The following is a 19647-nucleotide window of genomic DNA, read 5'->3' as shown; positions in this document are numbered from 1 at the left end:
GTTACATGATTGTTTCACGTCTAATTCCAAAATTCTAGTAACAAGTGGGTTATTTTTTAATTTACTTTTCCATTTACTCCATAGCTACGTTTTGAAAGTCTACCATGTATGTGCTCAACATTGCAAATGGGCTTAACACAGCAAAACTCAAAAAGTTCAATTGATGCTCTAAGATTATATACTAATAGAGATCTGGTATGTGCCACTACCAAGTATATATAAGGAACGCCTAATTTGAATCGGGAGGGAGATAGGGAAGTGAGTGAATGAGAAAGAGACCAAGAGAGGGACACAGAGACTGGCTTTGGGAAGTAACCATAAACCATTTAGTGATTTCATTCAATAAAGATTGCTTAGAGTTTCAGCTTTGTCCAACCCTATAGAACAGGCTTCCCCAGTGGCTCAGCTGTAAAGAATCCTTCTGCAGTACAGAAGATGTGGTTGATCACTGGGTCAGGAAGATCTCCTGGAGGAGGAAAGGGCAACCCATTCCAGTATTCTTGCATGGAGAATCCCAAGGACAGAGGATCCTGGTGGGCTACAGTCGAAAGGGTTGTAAAGAGTCAGACATGATTGAGCAACTGAGCGTGCGCACATACACACACACACACACACACACTCTATAGATGGACCTCAGAATAGCAGTAGTAAACAAGACACAGTTGTTAGCCTTGCAGATTTCACCATTTGAAGGGCAAAACTTACACTCTGGTTGAACTAAAATTTTGGTTCAATTAAGTCAGGCAGGGGAGTGGTGGGTCTCAGGGACTAAGACTTCCCAATGCTGATGAATGGACAACTAATTTGTATAATTGATAAAATAGAAATCAATCTTGCCAATGTCTTAAAAAACCTGATTAACCTAAATAAATCCATCTGAAAGCGAAAGTGAAGTCTCTCAGTCATGTCCGACTCTTTGTGACCTCATGGACTGTAGCCCACCAGGCTTCTTCGTCCATGGGATTTTCCAGGCAAGAATACTGGAGTGGGTTGCCATTTCCTTCTCCAGGAGATCTTCCCAACCCAGGGATTGAACCCAGGTCTCCTGCATTGTAGGCAGACGCTTTACTGTCTGAGCCACCAGGGAAGTCCCAAATCCATCTAGAGGAAGTCAATTAAGCATTTGAGTCATAGTGAGCACTTACACTAAACTTGGTATTTTCTCAACTAACATTTTTAACCCTTCTTGAAATGACTGTAAACTATTTTATAGATGAAGAATCTGACTAAGAAATAACAAGAAATTTTACCAAAATAACTTTGCAAGTATATGTTTTAATAGGGATTAAAAATGAAATTATAAAATTCTGGCCTCTCTTGACTGCTCACATTTATAACAGATATTTAAAGCAAAACGAAAAGAGAAGGTCGTGAAAATTTTGTCAAGACTAGAATCTTGCAATTCATCATTTGATTACAAAACACAAAATGCAATAAATAAAGCAGTGAAAGTGAAAAGTCAAGAGAAAATATATTAATTACATATACAGCTTTAAAAAAGTGTTTCTTCTACTATAACTACTCAACCTGACTTTCTCAGTTTCCTGTTAAACTTCCCCATTCTCAGCATAACTCATTACACACCCTGTGCTTCTGATAATTTACAGAAGATGTCCATGGTTCCAGGAAGGGAATGACCTCTGTCAATACTGTTTAAATAAGACATAAGGCTGCTAGGCTTTTCAAATCAAAGGAATGAAATTCTTTCAGGTTTTGTATAGGAACAGTGACAGATTATAGATTTATACATTAAAGGTAAAATAGTTTGAATAGCATAAATGCTATCAACATATTGTCTGCAGTACCACAATCAGTGTTCAGAGTTAAAAAACAAAATTAAAAAGAAGTACATTTGAATATCGTGAAGAAAAACCTCTGCTGCTGTATGCTGGGAGAAAGTCCATAAAAGTTCAAATTGTAATATGCTACTACATCCCAATTATTCTTTGTGGTACCATTAAAACTATTATGTAGTTTCATTTATTTGGGAAAACATATTGATAGCTTGTGTTTTCTTGATTCTAGTTCTTACCTGGTGGGGTATGTGAAGAATAAGACTTTATAGTATATCAGTTATTTCAAGGTTTTTTTTCCTTTTCTTTTAAAAATTAATTTATTTCTTAGTGAAGGATAATTGCTTTACAGAATTTTGTTAGTTTCTGCCAAACAGCAACATGAATCAGCCATCAGTATACATATGTCCCCTTCCTCTTGGAGAGGTTTCAAGGTTTCTAATGCACCTTTCCTTTAATCAAATGAAGAATCTGTCAAGCATTTAACAGGAACTTATAGTTTAGCTTTTTGGACAATGAAATGTTCAACTTATGAACAAATCAAAGGTCAAACCCAGCAGGAATCAAATTAGTATAAAAGAGTAGGTGAAATTTTAAGAACTGTGTATTAGGACTGTTCTCTCTCTCCAGCTATGAGAGGTGAAAGGGAAGAACTCTTTTTCTATACTCACGCATCTGACACTGCTGCTGCTGCTAAGTCACTTCAGTCGTGTCCGTCTCTGTGCAACCCCAGAGATGGCAGCCCACCAGGCTCCCCCGTCCCTGGGATTCTCCAGACAAGAACCCTGGAGTGGCTTGCCATTTCCTTCTCCAATGCATGAAAGTGAAAAGTGAAAGTGAAGTCACTCAGTCGTGTCTGACTCTTAGCGACCACATGGACTGCAGCCTACCAGGCTCCTCCATCCATGGGATTTTCCAGGCAAGAGTACTGGAGTGGGGTGCCATTGTCTTCTCCGCATCTGACACTAACTACCCAGAATTAGCACAGATACCACAGGTTAAGGGCTCAGTCCCACAGGACTGTCCCCACTTCTCAAGTCTAGAACTGCTATACTTCTGGCCAACTGGTTCCATTACAGAGGTTATCACAATCCCTCTTCTAACATTCAATAATTTTCTAGAATGCTTCACAGAACTCAGGAAAGTACTTTGCTTGGCACGCTACAGTCCATGGGGTTGCAAAGGGTCAGACACAACTGAGTGACTGAGCTCAGCACAACAGCATTTTAAAGGATATAGTAATAACTCAGAAACAGCCATGTGGAAGATAGCCAAGACAAGATAAGGCATGTCTACATGCCTTCTAAGGAATGAAATGTTTCTATGCTGTCTCCAGGGATGCCTCCTTCTAGCACCAAGACATATTCACCAAACCTGAATTTCTTGGAACTCCTTAGTTTAAGGTTTTTGTAAAGGTTCCATTAAACAGGCATGATTAACTAAATCACTGACCACTGGTGATTAACTCACCCTTGTTCCTCTCCCCTCCCCAATGATCAGGGAGTGGGGCTGAAAGTTCTAACTCTTTTAATCACTTAGTTTTTTCTGGCGGCAACCAACCCACATCCTCCAAGAGTCACCACACTATCAAGAACTCAGGTTTGATAGAAAGGGACTCATTATGAATAACAAAAGATTCTCCTCTCACCGCTAACAGTCAGGCAATTCCAAGGATTTTAGCAGTTCTATGTCAGGAATCAGAGATAGAGATCAAAACATATTTCTTATTATGCTACAGAAACAATTCAGTTTAATCATTGACTGGATATGCATGAAGTTCAATAACTAGGCTGTACATATGATGAACATGATTGTTTCGAAAAAGTGTGAATCAAATACTGATGACTTGCAAGGAGTATGAGGTTTTTAAACTGAAGAAGGAAAGAAAAAGCCAGGGAGATAGAGATAGGGAGATGGTAATTAATTGCGTGTACTTGCTAAGTCACTTCAGTTGTGTTCAACTCTTTGCGACCCTATGGATCATAGACTACTAGGCTCCTCTGTCCATGGGATTCTCCAGGCAAGAATACCAGAGTGGGTTGCCATGCCCTCCTCCAGGGGATCTTTTGGACCCAGGGATAGAAGCTATGTCTCATACTTCTCCTGCATTGGCAGGCAGGTTCTTTACCACTGGTGCTACCTAGTAAGCCCAAGTAAAAGTTCATATGGTTAAAATCATTTGCTTTATTGAATATGCATATTTTATATCTACAAATAATAAAGGGGGAGGGAAATTTCAGATTTTATTCCAGAGAGTTACTCACATGCTGAATTCATATAATGTACACTGTATCGGTGAAAATCACCCATATGTTATTAATAGCATACACAAAATATACAGGAGTAGAAAAGTAGAAATGTAGTTTCCAACCTCTAGGTATGTGAAACCATATTTTAAAAAGTAAATTAAAAATGTAATATATATCTATAACGTTGAAATGCTCTAAAAACTGCTTTTATTGAACACACAGAATTATGATTTATTTTTTTAAATCTAGAGAAACAAAAGACAGATTAGGTCTTATGATACTCAAATTTTCTTTATTTGATATCAATTGAAAAAGGAAAATTGAGTCATTTGCTCTTCTTAAATTGATTGTTTTATCAGTATGTCATTCTTAACAAAAAAATAAAGTAATTGAATAAAAAAATGAATGTTTCAGAGTTAACCAGAGAAAGAAAAGATGGGTACCTCCTTTTTATTCTAAAGTTAATTATGCTGGAATACATTTTTATTACATAAAATTAGAAGATTCTCATTAGCCAAAAAATAATTGGAATATTTATATTCTTCTCCTAGAGGTAACTATTACTAACCTTTGGTAAAGTTTCTTTCAGAATTTTTTCATTACATATTATTCATTAAATGAATATTTTTATAAGATCAAGCAGCCAAAGATTTTTTTCACTAAATTATATATCAAAAACATGCTTCTACAGTATAAAAGTGTCCTTCAATATAATTGGATACAATGTTTTATCTTATTTATGAATTAATAATGAGTTATTTAATTGTTATAACAACAGAGAGACATTTAAAGGGAATTTAAATGGCTAGAAGAGGTCAAGAAGGTAACTTAAATCTTTGATTTAGACAATAATGCTTCTGAAACAACCAGAGAACCCAAGCCTAGCCTAATAGATTTTAAGTATAATTTAAAATAAAAAGTGAAACAAAAATTACATTTTTAAATTGAGAAAAAATAAAAATATTTATTTTGTACCATACCTGATAGTTCACATATTTGAAGACTTTCATGGGTCTCATTCAGTTGAGATCCAAATTATTCTGTACTTTTTAGATTTTTTAGTCCCTGCCTTTATGACACTAAGGAAAAAAAATAAAAAAACAAAAACTTCTGAGAAGTCCAGTCCAGAGTATCATCTTCTGTAGCTGATTTTCTTTTCCTTCTGCAAGGTTCTACAGGATATGATCTTTTTTTTTCTTTCTTCTAATTGTTTGAGATATTGAAAAGACTTGCAAAAACAATACAGAGAATTTTGCTTTTCACAAAAAATTTCTAAATATTAATATTAATATTTCACCACATTTGCTCCTCTATTGCTTTATATTTATATAAAATTACCCCTGGTGGCTCAGACAGTAAAGAATCTGCCTGCAATGTGGGAGACCTGGGTTTAATCTCTGGATTAGGAAGATCCACTGGAGAAAGCATGGCAACCCACTCTAGTATTCTTGCCTGAAAAACCCCTATGGTCAGAGGCCCCTGGTGGGCTACAGCCCATGGGGTTACAAAGAGTCAGACAGAACTGAGAAACTAAGCACAGCACAGCGCTGATTGGAGTGCTATTTCTTAAATTGTGGTTTTTTAGATTATGTAAGTGTTTTTAACTAAAACCACAACTCCTCCTAATTTAGACCAGTAATTGCATATACTTTTCCCCAAGGACCTTATTTAAAGCAAAGAAAAAACATCTTTACTCTTGCTTTGCTGTTCTGTTTGTTTTACTGGTAGATTTTTTTTTTTTTTTTTTTTCCATAAGAACACTTTTTATTTGAGGCAAAGAAAAGTCTAGCTGAAAGGATTACTGTACCAAGCAATCAAAATCCCACTGTTAGAGGCACTATTCTGATTTAGTAAATTCAGTTTAGAAAAGAGTATTTGGGTTGCATGTTCCCCAGTTCCCCAGACAAGAAAGGCAAAGGAAAACTGAAGAGACTTCTACTAATCTACTGATTCTGTTCTTTGGACCCAACACCAAGCTGGCCGAGCCCTCACCGGTTTGTCTAGAAGTCGCTGATCCACCACTGAGGGACACGGGCCAACTTACGCAACAGACAGGAAAAGAGGTGGGGGATGGCAGGTCATCTGGCCAAGGGCAGACACCCGCAGCTTCAAAACTCCTTGTGAAAGGGGTAATCCCCGTGGGAGGCACAACTCATCAAGGCACAAGCCCTCCAGTCCCTGTTGTAGTTGAGCAAGGTGGTCATATCCTCCTTGTTCAGTTCAAAGTCAAAGACCCGGAAGTTCTCAGCAATGTGTTCAGGCGTCACCGACTTGGGGATCACAATCAGGTTCCTCTGCATGGGGAATCAGATCAGCACCTGGGCTGTGCTTTTATTGTGCTTGTCTGCAATCGCTCTGATCCTCAGGTCCTCCAGTATGGCAGGGTCCTCGGGCTTGGCCCAGGGCCTGTTGGGAGAGCCGAGAGGACTATAGGCAGTCACCACAGTGCCTTTGGAGTTGCAGTACTGGATTAACTTCTGAATGAGGTATGAGTGGCACTCGATCTGGTTAACCACCGGCTTGTATTTTAAGCCAGGTTTGTTTAAGAATCTCCACTTGGAGATGGTTAAAGTTGGAGACTCCAATAACTTTCACCAGCCCTTCGTCCACCGGCTCTTCCATGGCCGTCCAGGTATCCATGAAATCTTTCTCACTGGGAATCACGTCGATGTCCTCATCCAAAGGGAAAAAGTCTTTCCCAGGCTTGAAGCCCATGGGCCAGTGGATGAGGTAGAGGTCCAGGTAATTCAGCTTCAGGTCGCTGAGCGTCTTTTGGCAGGCTCCTTTCACCGGGTCCTTGTTGTGATATGTGCACCGCAGCTTGCTGATGATGAAGAGGTCCTCATATTTCACAACCTTCTCCTGCAGCTTCACGTAGAGGGCCAAACCCACCTCATTCTCATTCTGGTACATGTGGGCACAGTCAATGTGACAGTACCCAGAGTCAATCGCCACCTTCACAGCCTCTGTCACTTTACCTGGAGGGGACTTCCAGGTGCCCAGCCCCAAGATGGGCATCTTGGCGCAGTGTAGAGCACGATGTGGTTGGCCATGACTGCTGAGCTGCGCTGACAGGGATCAGAGGACCGTGGTAGATATTTTTCTAGTCTACTTTTTTTCACTGAAGATATAGTGGCTTAAGTATTATCAATGTATGGGAGGATCTCAATTCTGTTGCTTCTGAGACCTTTCCCCTTTTTCCAAGTGATGATCAATACCCACAGTTTTAGGGTCCTGGTATCAGCATATGTCTGTAAGATATGTGTCTATAGTTATATATTTATAGCTGTGGCTTCATTTTTTGTTCATCACTTTCATTTCAACTTATTTTTTTCACTTTTGCTTTATGCGGATTTTACCACAACCTATTGAGAGAGCTCTTATTCTTTTAAATATATGTTTGTAAAAGTGTATTCAACATTTCTAGATGTTTAATCATGCATCATTTTTCACAATATCAAAGCAGCCATATTGCTAGAACAATTCTAAATAACAATTTTAAAGATAACATTTTCAATTGTTTACCTTGAATATAATATTCATTATTTTTTAATGAGTCTGGAAAATAAAAATTAGTCAGAACTTATCATACTTACTGTTATAGATTCTTCTCCCCAAAGCCCTGATGAAATCACTATATATAAAACAATTAACTTTATATATATTCCTCTTCATCAAGTAACTTATTTCTTTAGACATTTTGAAGATAAAATGAAGATAAAATCTTATCTTGGGTGTGCAGATGTTTTGTTGTTTTCCTAACATTCAAATAAATTTTATTTTTCAACATTTCTTGTTATAGCTTGGTATTTTTAGACAAAAAAAATATAAGCAATAAATTTCTGAGCAATGTATTAAAGAAAATGAATGCTTAAGTAACATTTGATACTGAGAACTGGAAAATGAGTTGATCAGAATCACACTGGTTAGCGTGGAAAGTGAGTTTTTAACAGAAAGCAAATTTGGTAGTGCCAACTCTGAACTATTCATTGCTTATGACATGATTTGACATTATAATCATTCACCTTATGCTCTTTGTACTAATTCTTCATATAAAGTAAGCAAACTTGTCTTTATAGTTTGGCTTCCCATTTGATTTCCCACAGAGATTATAAGTTGGTCAAGGAAACTATAAATCTTGTCTGCTTAGCAGTGATATTTCTTTCTGTACATTGTTAAATTAGCATTCAGTTCTGCACTAGCTTCTGTGAGCTTGGCTGACCTGAGACTATCTGGGAAAGATTGAAAAGCTAAAAATGAAACCTGAAATATTATGAACACAAGGATTCTGGGATGCTATATACATTACCAATGAATCAGTTATCCCTTAAATAGTTCCTGTGTTTTAGTCACGTAGACAGTCATTTATTTCTGTCATTATTCATTCAATCATGCATTTATCCATGCACCCATCCATGCATCCCCCCATCCATTTAACTATTCACTGAACCAACACTTATTAAATATCTATATATCTAGTTCTGTGCTACCTGGTAGTAATAAAGAGAAAATTATTTCCAGCAACCTTTCTTTAGAAGGGAGGCAGATAGGTGAAACAGAAACATAATCACATATTACAAACATAAAAATATAAAAATAGGTGTTACTCAGTATGATCAAAAGAAAAAGTGAGTTTACCCTGGAGAACAAAAAAAAAAGGAAACAAATATTTGTAACTCCTAATATCATCACTTTCTTTCAATTTCTCTGAAATTATGCCTTTAGTTATGAGAGGATATAAATTGATCCTGGATATATTTCTGACTATGTGTAAACATGTAAGTAAGTAAAAATTAAGTGAATAAAAATAAGCAAAATGTATGAGGTCACGTCACAAGAGCCATCATTGGAAATATTTCCTCATTTAATAAATGTATGTTGAACACCAATATGTACAATTATGTACAAGGCATATTTAATCACTGAATCATGTGACTAAAAATAATGCATCAATATCAAACTTGGCCTTTAATATTTTTAGAATATGTTCTGGATTATTATTTATGAGAATTTTAATTTTTCATGTTGAATTTTAAACTATTGGAAGAAATCACCATTACAAATCTAAAGCTTTTTAGCTTCATGCTCTATTATGTCAATTTTTAAACTACAGTTTATTATGTAGATCAAGAAGAGCTTAAAAGTGTTTAGTAGTGCTTTTACCAATAAATGAAACATCTATGATTAACAACTGAGTACTAATCTTTGACATATATAAATGCTGTGTAGATCTGTATATAATTTTATCTATATGTCCGTAAAAAGAGGACTTATTTTTAAGAATATGAAGGAACAGTAATCATTTTTTTAAGAGACAAAATTTTGTGCTCAGTGATTAGGAGATAAAAAAGAACCTAGAAATTTAACTGGGCACATTGGTCATGAGCCAATACTGGATTTCCATAAATTATGGGATCTAAAACTACTGATCTGACATTTATAAGATTAATTTACAACATTTATTTTAATTGTCTCATTACAAAATTTGACTGTCTGTAAATTTTTGGCCTTGGATTAAGAATTTTAGATATTATATTTAAGATTACTGAGAAAATATATGATGAATTTTCTCTCTAATACTATACAAAATATTATTCTATAGTGTTGTAATTTTTATTCTAATGGTGGATAGTTAAGAACAGTATTTATCTGTTGTATACAGGTTGTATTAACAGGTTATATCAACTACAAATTGGCCCTTGCCATTGCACTTGTCATCTACCACAAGGACTAAATCATGTGCTGCTGGCAGCTGCTGATTTTCAACACCCTCTAGAGCAATTCAAGGTTGAGAACAGAAATGAGGTAGCCTGTGGTGGGGGTGGGGGTGCTGTAGGGGAGGAAACTGGAAGAACAAGTCTTCAGATAGTTAAATATTTTCAGGAGCCAACTTTATGAGTTCAATTCTTATATATCTTTGTATCTAGAAAAGCACTAAAATCCTTCATAGTGATAACTGCTCCTCATGACAAGCAGAAAACTGCAAAAAATACGGGATTGATTACATGTACTACCCCCTTCCACAAAATAACATATATTCTGACCTTCCCCTCTACCTCTTTGGAACAGTTTCTCAGGGCTATCTGAGGTGCTGTCTCTTGGGCTATAGTTCTCATTTTGCCCCCAATAAAAGTTAACTCACAACTCTCACATTGTGTATTTTTAAAAGTCAACACTTGTTTAAATTACTAAACTGACAACACAAATGCTGCATATATTCTCAAAGTCATTTATTAAATTGGAACAAAATTAGCACATTTTAAGTATGCTCATTAAAAATATCACAAAGTTCAAGGATTTAAATTTCACTCACATTTTCTGAACATTTCTTGAGGTAAAAGACATAGTGTTAGGTAATGTAAATAACATACAACTGGTTTCATGAAGAATCAAATATGGTAACTGTGATAAATGCAGAATAGAGATATGGGGCAAAGGGCTGGTACAGAGGAGGGAACGAATGAGGATTCTTGACACAGACAGTCTTTTAGAATAATTCTTGCTTGAACTGGGCTTTTGATTACAAATAGATTTTTTTTTTTCAGGTAAATGAGGGTGGTGTAAAAAGGTATTGAGAATAGAGGAAAATAGAATAGCACATTCAAGAAACTATTCAGTATCCTAGAATGCAAGATGCAGATTTTCAGCAGGATGAATCTGCAATGTGGATGTGATCAGATTCTATAGGATCTTGTGACTCAAGCTAGGATCTTTATCACTTGGATAATGGCAAGCCACTTAGACTCAGAAAAGGTTAGAAACTGAGGTGGAAACAAACACACATACCCCTCCCACATATTACTTTTCACCTTAGCAAATATGCTATTTACTTTATATTTTCAAAAGAAAAAGAGAACAACTGAATCTTCTGAAACTCATACAAATTTTAGGGGTTTTTTTGTTGTTAAAATTTTTTTAATTTAATTTTTATTGGAGTACAGTTACTTTACAATGTTGTGTTATTTTCTCCTATATGGCAAAATAAATCAGCTTTGGAAAGGAACATAGGAGTTTGCAAGGTCAATCTCTACTCTTGGCAGATAAAGACTTTAAGCTTCTTAGAAGCTAAATGAGGTTCTTAAGCTCTTACCAAGGACCAGATGCAGAACTGGACTAGACCACAGGTCTACTCATTGTCCAGAATTATTTGGAGATTCAATATTATTGTGACTTTGCAAGATAGCTGCAATATATTGATGCCTGATACTGTTTAATGCCAGTACCATCATTCACCTATTATACAATAGCTCTTGTATTTTGCTTTCATTAATCCAGGCTTTTAAGGTTCCTTGCCTTTCAGATTAATCTTTGGATATGCACTGTTAGTAGGAGTAGCATTTGGTTTTCATGTGGCTTCTTTTAATCTTAGTATGATTGAAAACAAAATGAATGTTTCTTCTGACTATCTGTGCCCTAATCTCAGCATGGAAGTCCAATACAGAATATGATGCATTGGCAGAGACCCAAGATGGAAGCAGAAGGAAGTGCCAAAGGTCTGATGATAGGAGGCAAGGTTTTTGGCTTGTCTATGAAGGAAAATTAACACATGGGCTTTAAATGAAAAATATCCCATCTTCATGCAAAATGCAGCAACATTAATTACAAGAGTAAAGTCTATTCATACCTTACTTCAGAAGAAGGTGGGTTATTTTTCATTCTGGATGCACTGATTGTTATTCAATAACCTTGCTGGATTTTGCCCTTAACTGCATTTATCAACTACGAGACTTGCTCAGAAAATAAGTTTATAAGGTTAATTACCAGCACATTATGCAAAATGCAGAAAATTTGATGGTGGCTTTATATTCTGCTGGCATGTGAGGGAATATTTCAAAGGGCTCAGCTCTGATTGTTTGTGACATGGTGTTTCCTTAATTAAGAATGGCTATTCTCCTACATGTATGCTCCCCACACAAGGTGTATGCCAAGATTTAATTTTTTTAACTCATCTTTGTTTTTTTAAACACCAAAAACCAAGATCAATTTACTGATTTGTTGGAAAAAATACTAATACTTAATAATTTTAAATTGCTATTTAAGAAAGGAGCACTTCCATCAATATAAGTGGGCTTTAGTTTTTTGTTTTTTTTTTAATGTATATTATATGTGTTTCTGAATGTGTTTATGGTTGTGTGACAATGATAAACTGCTTGGTTCTTCTCTCAAAGCTGTCAATACATCATCAAATTTTTTATTGTCTTTCAGTTTTCACTCTGACACTTAAGTGGAATACATACTTTATCTGTTTGCTTAGGGTAAATGATTAAGAGATAAGTACTCCTTGGTGGCTCAGACTGTAAAGAATCTACTTGCAATGAGGGAGACCTGGGTTCGATCCCTGGGTGGGGAAGATCCCCTGGAGGAGGGCAAGGCAACCCACTCCAGTATTCTTGCCTGAAGAATCCCCACGGTCAGAGGAACCTGGTGGCCTACAGTCCATGGGGTCGCAAAGAGTCAGACACAATAGAGTGACTAAGTACACAGCACTCTCCTATCTACTTCCTAAGATTTATAAACTGAATGGCTTTCAACATCTCTTGAGGAAAACAACATGGAAGACTAGAAGACTCTGAATGAATATACATACGTCTAACAGTCCATACAGTTAATATTTGATGGCCACTGTTTCCGTCCTTTAATTAAACCTAAGAAAATTGATCAATCTGTGAGACTACTGATGATCCATTTTCACAAGCCAAGAGGATTTTTTGTTTTAGAAATTTCATGACAATAGAGAAAAAGGAAGGGTTTTTTGCTTTGTTTTGTTTTTACATTTTTATAATCCTAGGAAAATTGGGGAAATTCTTAGGCTCCAAGGTGTTGAACAACAAGAACCCTTACCTCCTTCTCTAACCTGTTCTGATATTACTCTTTTCCTAGCTATATTCCCACCATGCCAGTTATCTTTCAGGTCCTCAAACATTTCACTCTCATTTTTACTGCAGGTGATTTATCCTTGCCATTTCCTCTGCCTGAAATAATCATCCACGGTTCTTGAATAGCTGACTCCTGGTTGTCATTCAGGGCCCAGTTCAAACGGACTTTCCTTAGTGAGGTTATGCTAATAATCTAATGTACAGTACAGGACTCCCTAATACCAACCACTCTCTCTCTCTTCAAACTTCTTTCATTCTCATCGTAAAGAATAGAAGTATCAGAATGTATTTAGTTGCTTATTCTCTGTCTTCTCCTTCCAAAATGTAAAGACTTGGGTGGTTTTTATATTCCTACTATTTAGAAGGATAGTAGTTCAAAAATACTGGTTGAATATAAGAAAGAGGGTTCCCCAGTGGTAAAGAATCCATCTTTCAATCAGGAAACCCAGGTTTGATCCCTGGGTTGGGAAGATCCCCTGGAGAAGGAAATGGCAACCCACTCTAGTACTCTCACCTTGGAAATCCTCTGGACAGAGGGGCCTGGCAGGCTACAATCCATGGTGTCTCAAAAGAGTCGGATATAACAACAACTAAACAACAACAAAAAATACAAAGAACAAATGGGAGCTGTGTGTGGAGCTTTCTTTAATACATTCAATGCTTTTCTGTCTTAAATTAGTGGTTACAGATTCAAATGCCTACAGAGGTCAGGTAAACAATATGAGTGAAATAGTCAGGTATCATGATTTTTAGGGATAGGAAGGGAGAAGATTATGGCAAATTGTGGAATATTTGCTCTACATACACTCAGTTCTGACTAACATTTATTTTCATGAGTTTGAACTCCAAAATGCCAGAGTTAATGTATAATTCTTGAATTTTAGTGTTGGCAAAATAAATCTTCTTTTTAGAATTTTATTAGCCAAAAATGTATCTCTATGCTACATAAGTATTGCTGATCCTCTTGTTTGCAACTTCAGCTACAAAATTAAATTTTACCATAAGAGAGTATCAATAATTCCCAGAGGGGGGAAAAATAATCTCAGGAAATTGCATATGACATATCACTCTAAATAAGGTATGTATTATATGACATTTCCATCTATAAAGACCAATTCAGTTGTAATTGAAACCCCAAATGATAGTGGTTTGAACAAGGTACAGATTATTTTTCTGATAATGAGATATAGTATGTTGTCTTTGTAGACCAGGAGTCTGGTCGCCTTCAATTTAATTGCTTTACCAGCTTCACAAATGAGTTTTTCCTAGTGGTTCTCAATAGCTGCTTCAGTTCAAGATAACAAATCTGCATTTTGAAACAAGAATACATTTTGTGGTGGCAGCAAAACAAAAAAAGAGAGAGATAGATATCAGATTTGTACTGCAATCAGCACTAAAAAGGAAGTGGATGAAAGAAAAGCGGTAAAAAATATCTGTTCTTAAGAAATTTTCATGGAAACTGATACATACGGTTTTTGCATATTCAACATATTTATTCAACAAATATTTACTAAAAGAAATTAAGTATGAATACACAACACATTTTTCACTGGATGCCCAGGATAAGGCACCATTCTGAGAGGTAGGGAAATACCAGTGAACAAACCATAATATCTGCCCTATGAAATTTATGCTCAGGGAAGAGAAGAATGAAAAATGAAAATATATAGAAGCAAAATATATACAGTTGACCCTTGAATAACATGAGTTTAAACTGAGCAGATCCAATTACAATTTCCAATTTCAAATAATAAACATTATCAGTTCAGTTCAGTTCAGTCACTCAGTCGTGACCGACTCTTTGCGACCCCATGAATCGCAGCACACCAGCCTTCCCTGTCCATCACCAACTCCCGGAGTTCACTCAGACTCACGTCCATTGAGTCAGTGATGCCATTCAGCCATCTCATCCTCTGTCGTACCCTTGTTGTCCTGCCCCCAATCCCTCCCAGAATCAAAGTCTTTTCCAGTGAGTCAACTCTTCACATGAGGTGGCCAAAGGACTGGAGTCTCAGCTTTAGCATCATTCCTTCCAAAGAAATCTCAGGACTGATCTCCTTCAGAATGGACTGGTTGGATCTCCTTGCAGTCCAAGGGACTCTCAAGAGTCTTCTCCAACACCACAGTTCAAAAGCATCAATTCTTCGGCACTCAGCTTTCTTCACAGTCCAACTCTCACATCCATACGTGACCACTGGAAAAACCATAGCCTTGACTAAATGGACCTTTGTTGGCAAAGTAATGTCTCTGCTTTTGAATATGCTATCTAGGTTGGTCATAACTTTCCTTCCAAGGAGTAAGTGTCTTTTAATTTCATGGCTGCAGTCACCATCTGTAGTGATTTTGGAGCCCCCCAAAATAAAGTCTGACACTGTTTCCACTGTTTCCCCACCTATTTCCCATGAAGTGATGGGACTGGATGCCATGATCTTCATTTTCTGAATGTTGAGCTTTAAGCCAACTTTTTCACTCTCCACTTTCACTTTCATCAAGAGGCTTTTGAGTTCCTCTTCACTTTCTGCCATAAGGGTGGTGTCATCTGCATATCTGAGGTTATTGATATTTCTCCTGGCAATCTTGATTCCAGCTTGTGTTTCTTCCAGCCCAGCATTTCTCATGATGTACTCTGCATATAAATTAAATAAGCAGGATGACAATATACAGCCTTGACGAACTCCTTTTCCTATTTGGAACCAGTCTATTGTTCCATGTCCAGTTCTAACTGTTGCTTCCTGACCTGCATACACATTTCTCAAGAGGCAGGTCAGGTGGTCTGGTATTCCCATCTCTTTTAGAATTTTCCACAGTTTATTGTGATCCACACAGTCAAAGGCTTTGGCATAGTCAATAAAGCAGAAATAGATGTTTTTCTGGAACTCTCTTGCTCTTTCGATGATCCAGCGGATGTTGGCAATTTGATCTCTGGTTCCTTTGCCTTTTCTAAAACCAGCTTGAACATCTGGAAGTTCATGGTTCACGTAATGCTGCAGCCTGGCTTGGAGAATTTTGAGCATTACTTTACTAGCATGTGAGATGAGTGCAATTGAGCGATAGTCCCAGGTGATTGAATCCACAGATACAGTACTGAGGATACAGAGGAACCAGGTATACAGTGCATGCATGCCTGCTCAGTTACTACGTTGTGTCTGACTCATTGCAACCCTGTGAATGTAGCCCACCAGATTCCTCTGTCCATGGGATTTCCCAGGCAAGAATATTAGAATGGGTTGCCATTTCCTTCTCCAAGAGATCTTCCTGACCCAGGGACTGAATCTGTGTCTCATGCATTGGCAGGTGGATTCTTTACCACTGAGACACTTAGGAACCTCTAGGTATACAGAGGGCCCACTATATGTGGGAATGTAAATTGGTGCAGCCACTATAAAAACCCGTACAGAGGTTCCTCAAAAGACTAAAAACACAGTTGCCATATGATGCAGCAATTCCACTCCTGGGCATATATCCTGACAAAATTATAAATCAAAAAGATACAAGCACCCCTATGTTCATAGCAACACTATTTACAGCAGCAAAAACATGGAAACAACCTAAATGTCCATCAACAGATAAGTGGATAAAGAAGATGGAATACTACTCAGCTGTGAAAAAGAACAAAATAATGTCCTTTTGTAGCAATATGAACGCAACTAGAGATTATCATGCTAAGTGAAGTAAAAGACAGAAAGATAAGTGATACATGTTATCACTATATGTGGAATCTAAAATAAAAGACAAATGAACCTTTCTAAGAAACAAAAAGACTCACAGATATATAGAACAGACTTCTAGTTGTCAGGGGAGGGTGGGGGTGTGGGAAGGATGGGAGAAGGAAGGACTGGGAGTTTGGGGTTACAGACCCAAACTCTTATATATAATGGATAAACAACAAATTCCTACTGTATAGTACAGGGGATTTTGTTAAATATCCTGTGATAAACCATACTAGAAATGAATATGAAAAAGAATGTGTATATATATGTGTGTGTATATGTGTATAACTGAATCACTGAATCACTTTGCTGTAACAGCAGAAATTAACACATTGTAAATTAACTGGACTTCAATACAATTTTTAAAATTTAGCCATTTTAGTAGATGTATAGTGCTTTTTATGCGGGAGACCCGGGTTCAATCCCTGGGTCGGGAAGATCCCCTGGAGAAGGCAATGGCAACCCACTCCAGTACTCTTGCCTGGAAAATCCCATGGACTGATAAGCCTGGTGTACAGTCCATGGGGTCGCAAAGAGTCGGCCACTACTGAGCGACTGCACTTTCACTTTCTTTCAGTGCTTTTTATGTGGTTTAATTTGCGGTTCTCTGGTGAAACGTACTGATTTTTCACCTGTTTGCTATTTGTATTTATTTGTGAAATAAATGTTGAGCTTTTACTTGTTTCCTTTAATTTTCTGGGTCATCTTTTTAATATTACATTGTAATGGTTCTTTATACTTCTGGAAGTAGACCCCTTAGTTAGTTATATATTATACACACATTACACACATTTTCTCCAAGTCTATGATTTTCCTTTTTATTTTTTTAACTTTATCTTTCAATGAGCTTTAATTTATATGAATGCTGTTTTTCAGCTTCTCAGTCATGTCTGAACCTTTGCAACCCCATGGACTGCAGCATGCCAGGCTTCTCTGTCCTTCACCATCTCCTGGAGTTTGCTTAAATTCATGTCCAGTGAGTCAGTGATGCCAACCAACCATCTTTTCCTCTGTTGTCCCTTTCTCCTCCTGCCTTCAATCTTTCCCAGCATCAGGATATTTTCCAACAAGTCAGTTCTTCACATCAGGTGGCCAAAGTATTGGAGCTTCACCTTCAGCATCGGTCCTTCCAATGAGTAATCACGGTTGATTTCCTTAGGATTGATTAGTTTGATCTTGTTTTCCAAGGGACTCTATTAATTTTCTTTTGCGTTTTGTACTTTTTGTATTTGGTTTATATTTTCTTTTTTTTCCCTAATTCAACATCACAAGAATTTTCTTCCTTGCTTTCTTCTAGGTCTTAATATTTTTATCTCTTTTATTTAGGTCTATGATCAGTTTCAGGTAATTTTTGTGGATGGTTTGAGGCATGAGTCAAGGTTCATCCATTGTATTGGCTTATTATCTTTGTCAAAACTCATTTGATGGTATAAGTGTGAGTCTACTTCTGACTATTCCATTAATTTTGATGTCTATCATTATGTGACTATCATACTATAGCTTTATAATAAGTTTTGAAATCGGATAGCATGAATCCCAGAATCCTGTTCATTTTTGAGAATGGCTAGAATGACTTTATACTATTTAGTTTAATCCTAACAATATACTCTGGTATAGTGATTATTGTTATTACCATTAACTACAACAGAAATCTTATATATAAAAATGACAGAGCCAAATTTAAATAATGCCAGTATGACTCCAAAATCTATTAATTCAACCATTATATAGTTCTGTCTCCCTGAATATGGACAATATGATATTGGACCTATTTATGGACACTAATGACTAAAAGAAACCTAATGACATCTGTATTGAGTGTGTGTGTGTGTGTGTGTGTGCATGCTCATACATGTGTATGTATCTGTATTATATATGAAAATTCAGAACAAGAACTTGTGCTATCTTTTAGAAGATAATAATTTTCCCATTAGCCTCAGTAGATTTAACTTTATAGTTTTTGCTGAGTTTCTATGCTCTTTTTGGCCTTCCTGGTAAAAATCCTTAATCATATTGCCACATATGCCATGTTTCAAACCTGTGTTCAGAGCTCATAACCTTTCTAAAATACTTGAACTGCTACAAGTTCATGCAATAACACTGGTTTATAGATTTACTTAATGCAGGTATTAAAATCTTATCATGAGACAACAGTATTCCTGACATAATACATGAGAGTTGAAAGATAACACAGGCCTTGGTGGAATAAGACAATGGTAAATTTAAATTTCAAAATTCAGGAGGATATATATATATATATAATTATGGTATAAATAAAGTTTCTAAGTGCCTGAAATAATGGGAACTGACTCTGCCTGGTCTGTCAGACAACATATACTGAAACAGTTTTACTGAGTGGATCAAGGGAGGAAGATACTATAGCCTTCAGGAATGACATTGCAGAAATGGCGCCATCAGAGAGCCTGGCATTTCATGGGCCTAAAGCAGAGATGTATGTGTATAATCACTTGTTAAGAGTACTAGTATTGGAAATACTTTCTCTAGATTCAGGAATTAGTTTATAGCTACATTATCTGAGTATTTACCAAAGTCACAGCAGAAAATAGGAAAAAATTATTTTCTGAGGTCAAACACTAAAATGGAGTTGTTCATATGTCCCTAAAAATAGAATTTTACAAAACTCACTTCCCAGTATTAGAGCTGATTTCTAAGGAATTAATAGAAAAATTGTCAGTTGACAGAAAGAGAAAAGGAGTACTTTAGAGATGTGCTAAAAGATGAACCCAAGAAAGAGGTTTGCTTCTCTCAGGCATGGTACCAACTTCAGTGCCACACCCTGACATATACGTATAGAGGTAAGGCTAGGGAATCAAGAAGTGAACTATTGCAATAATTTTATTCCAGGTAGGAAGTGTTGAGGGCCAACAACGGCAGTGCAACTAGAAAGTTTTCTGAAGTAGGATCAGTGGGATACAGTAATCATTTGAAGAGAACAGATGTTTGAATTTTTCAGATCATGATTCTCCTCGTAATATAAACATTTTCCTTTAAAAAAAAG

General features: G+C 36.6%; 1 pseudogene; it reads right to left on the bottom strand.

Moving 5' to 3' along the window:
- Positions 1 to 6150: 6150 nt before the first annotated feature.
- On the bottom strand, positions 6151 to 7095 carry LOC102407068 (annotated as a pseudogene).
- Positions 7096 to 19647: the final 12552 nt, after the last annotated feature.

This window comes from Bubalus bubalis, chromosome 2, assembly GCF_019923935.1.
Source record: "Bubalus bubalis isolate 160015118507 breed Murrah chromosome 2, NDDB_SH_1, whole genome shotgun sequence".
NCBI lineage: Eukaryota > Metazoa > Chordata > Mammalia > Artiodactyla > Bovidae > Bubalus > Bubalus bubalis.
This window is presented reverse-complemented; position numbering and strand designations above follow the sequence as displayed.